General features: G+C 42.6%; 1 pseudogene across 1 annotated transcript; it reads right to left on the reverse strand.

Annotated features, from left to right (window-relative positions):
- Positions 1 to 752: 752 nt before the first annotated feature.
- On the reverse strand, positions 753 to 2,614 carry LOC110313259 (annotated as a pseudogene). Its single transcript, XR_002380093.1, has one exon. The product of XR_002380093.1 is annotated as a ferritin light chain pseudogene (transcript).
- Between the last annotated feature and the right edge of the window lie 1,731 nt (positions 2,615 to 4,345).

A 4,345-nucleotide genomic window follows, 5' to 3' on the forward strand; every position in this document is an offset into this window, starting at 1 on the left:
TCAAAATGCCCAATAGTGAGGATATGGAACATGAAGAGACTACCTCCAGATGTCAGACAGGATCCCTAGTGGAGGGATGGAGACACCAATCCATCTACAAAACTTTTTACCCAAAATTGCTCCTGTCCAAAATAAATGCAGGGACAAAAGTGGAGCAGAAACTGAAGAAATGTCTGACCAGTGACCGGTCCAATTTGGGATCCATCCCATGGGTAGGCACCAATCCCTGACACTATTACTGATGCCATGTTGTGCTTGCAGACAGGAGTCTAGCGTGGCTGTCCTCTGAGAGGCTCTTCTAACAGCTGACTGAGACAGAAGCAGATATTCACAGGCAAGCCATGGACTGAAGTGGGGAACCCCTATGGAAGAGGTAGGGGAAGGATTGATGGAGCTAAAAGGGATGGCAACCCTGTAGGAAAACCGACCAACAGTGTCAACTAACCTGGACCCCTGAGAACTCCCAGAGACTGAGCCACCAACCAAAGGGTGCAAGCACAATGTAGCAGAGGCCTGCCTTGTCTGGCCTCAGTAGGAGAGGCTACACCTAATCCTGAAGAGACTTGATGCCCCAGGGTGGGGAATTCTGGGGCTAGCACCCTCTCAGAGCCAAAGGGGTGAGGGAGGAGGGGAAGAACTCTGCAAGGAGGGACCTGGGGGGAACGATATTTGGGATTTAAATAAATAAAACAATTAATAATAAAAACGAATACCCATTGCTCTCTGTCCTCAGTCCCAGTTTTTCTTTCTGTACTAGCTGGTTTAACTGAGCTTGAGGTATAGCAACAGGAAGCCCTTCACACAACCTCCAATTCATCTTTACCAGTACCCAACCCCCAATCCAAGTCTACAGTTTGAGAAAAAAAGTTACAACCCCAGCTCCAGCTTTCCAAATTTCAAGGAAAATAACTACTCTATTGCTATCTGTAGGACAAAAATTATGAGTTTAGCAAAAATTAAAATTAAAATTAAAAAACTTGCCCATAAAAATGAAACACATTCTCTATGCAGTGACCTTCCCCACAATGCTCTTTCTCCTATCTTGGCTTTTGAGATTCAGCTTCTGTCTGACCCACCCCTACTTGAACCACTTTGGCTCTCTCATGGAAGTTTTTGCCCCTCTTCTTGAAAAGAAGCAACAGAAACTTAATCTGCGGTGACAGTGTTTATTCATCTATATATTCTCGGTTGCAGTCTAGAAAGATAAACCTTTAAATGGCATAAAAGAATCCATAACACACAGACATGTTAATAAAAGATGTAACATACCGTAGTGCTTATGCAGCCTTTCTCATTTCCTCTTATCTGGATTGAAAAATTAGCCCTAAGAGATTAAACAGGCAATCAGAAATCGGAACTTCGTTCTACTGATCATGTCCATAAAGCAAAAATAAGCCAATTACCAAATGGAAGCACTATTTCTAAGTGTAAGTCCACCAACGTTTAACTTGAGAATCTTCATCAAGAGGTCAGGGCATGGTAGATAGTCCGTGTTGTCAGCAGCAACCTAGTGGGAGATACCACGATGACTTTCATGGGGTTGCTGCTTCTTGGGTTCCCGCGAATAAGCAGATGGCATCACATCAACTGGGAGATCAGGAAAAGCAATTAGATGGTGACTGATGGCGAGTAGGGGGTGGGGGTACAACATGATGTAGTCCAGACAGTCAGTCCACTTTTTTTCTTCTAGGCAAAAATTAACCATACATTTTAGAATGCATCTGGAGCAAAGTACAGCAGACAGAATTGGTTAAAATCACACCACCACTAAGACCGTATACAATTTTTATGAATTATTAAGATTGGGGAATGGGAGGGCAAACCAAACACAGGTTCGGTTCTTTAGTGTATAGATGATCCAGAAAAGAACAGTTTACTTAACACTGCCAGAGACTGTCAGACAATAAATCCTTCATTCTACTCCCAACTTAGCTGTTTTTTTGTCTACGCGAAGAAACTTTGTTTCCAATTGGCATGTGGCTTTAGCAGTTGATGCTGAGCTGAACAAGAAGCTGGTATCAGCAAAACAGAGCCGGCTCCTCAAGGCCACCAACCAAGGACTCCAGGAGTCCCTAGTCACTGCTGAACGTGAGCCTTTTGAGGAGACTTGCACTCAGGCTTTCCTCCTCGCTGGCTTGCTGGCGGAGGTTGGTCAGGTAGTCGTTAATCTTCTTGATGAGATACGTCTCCTTCTCCAAGAAGTGCTTCTCCAAGAAGTGGCAGAGTTGGAAGTCTGCGTTGGCTGAACCCAGGGCATGCAGATCCAGAAGGACTTGGTTCAGGTTCTTCTCCAAGGCCAAGGAAGTTTCCATGGCATCCAGGCTCCCGTCACAGCGACATGAGGGCATCACCTGCCCATCAGAGAAGTGGTCACAGCCGCTCTGTCGAGTTTGCATTAGAAGATAGGCATCCTGACGCTTCTCTTCAGACAGATCTCGGAAGAAATGAACCAGGTTGCCCATAGACCTGTTATCTTTGAAAAAGAATCCCAGAGAGAGATACCTATCCGAGGCCTCCAGATGCATGCTGATTAGGCGATCGATCTTGGCCTCCACCTCCGCGGTGTAATGCTGACGGCTCCAGGCACTCATCGTTGGGGAGCAAGAAGGAGTTTCAGAAGTGGTGAGTGGAGAGGCAGGAACAGAAGGTAGTTATGGGTCCAGTGGGGTGGAACTGGGAGTTTCTAATAGGGCAGTGGGTGGGACTACATGGTGCGCAGTCCCAAAACGTTTCCAGAAAAGAATTGAATTGTCCTGTATCTTGTCGTTATTGGAATGGAGGCTCTTTCTTTGTTTAGTGTTCCGTTTTTTAAAACCATAATTCTAAGGTGAAGTAAGAACATCGAAAGTTTTCATAATGAGATCCTTTTAATTAGCTGTGACTTAAAACTTTTTTGCTTATTAATTTTGAGCTGGATACAGTTTTTTACTCTGCTTACAGACCCTCAGTGTCTCAGGGAGTAGCCATTAATCCCCTTTTCTCAGAGCAGTCTTACTGTTTGGATATAATTGTTAATAGCACCCCCATCTCCCTAAGAAGGGTTCTTGTTTGGAATATGGATTATACAGTCACTTATAGATAGAAGTGAAAATGGTAAAACACAAAAGATTGAGCTTGTGCATAGTTTGTTTCGTTTTGTTTTGCAAGAGCCTCTCGTGTAGTTAAAACTGGCTTCCTGCTCCCCAGTTATCCAAGGAAGACACTGCACTTTCCAAGCCTACAGAATCACATTTACCTTGTTTCCATTTCAGTAACCATGCCGACAAGAACTCCTGTTAGTTATAAATTGTGAGAAAGCACACTGTTTTCTATGTGATATGTGTTATTCACTTCTTGCATTCACTGGGCCTAAAAAGTTCTTTGGAAAGCCATAAAGGTCAGTTGTCTAACTAGGAATCAGAGTCCTGTGATGCAAGACACCCTACCATTAGCTAAAACGTAATGTGAATGAGAATAAAAATGAACTAATGAATGTTTATAAATCTTATCAAAATTAAACACATACAGAAGATTATAAGTTAATTAGCTGGTCTCCACTGAAAGGCAGAGACACAGACCTTAATGTTCTCATAAGATCTCGTTCAACTTTATAATTATATGCTGAGCATTTTATTTGAGAAATGCCATTAACCTTGAGCTGTCTCACAATCAGAACATCTTCCTGTGTTTTCTGTCAAACAGGCATACCCTATTTGTGGCAAAAACTCTGAACCCCATGGAAAAAAGGAAACCTCTGCTCTAACCTCGGGACCTTCCTGTAAAGGAAGGGAAATAGCAATCGTTTTGCAACAACTTTCAAAATTAAGCTCTCTGCTGCTGAAAACGTGCATTTCAAAATTGAAAATGAAGCCTGCAATCTCCTTTCATCATTCAGGTTTACAATATAAACGACTTGGTCCTAGTGTCTGTTGAGAGAACAGAACCTGAGTCAGAGCCATACAGTTTTGGCTGATGAAACACTTTGTTGTCAGTATCGTGTTGGGACTATATTCTCTTTTGGTCTCAGTTTTCTTGCCTTTAAAGGGGAGATATTAGTATCTCACAAATGTGCTACCAAGCAAAGTTACAGAATGAGAAAATACTGTAAACCAGTAGAACTCAAAACATGGGGAGGATATCATTAATCCATTTTGTAATACAATTATGGAGACCATGTCACTAAAGAGCCATTATTCAAAAACATGATTCCTTGTGGTCTGCATGCATGAAAACACAGAGGCATAGTTTTGAGTGTTCAAGATACAAGTCATTTAAAACCTTAGCAAGGTTAGCTTGTCTACCTTTCCTTGTCTAAACAGGTTCATATAACACCTGTTGGGATCCTTTGTGGTCCTGCTGGCTATGG

The sequence above is a fragment of the Mus pahari genome, chromosome X (assembly GCF_900095145.1).
Source record: "Mus pahari chromosome X, PAHARI_EIJ_v1.1, whole genome shotgun sequence".
Lineage (NCBI taxonomy): Eukaryota > Metazoa > Chordata > Mammalia > Rodentia > Muridae > Mus > Mus pahari.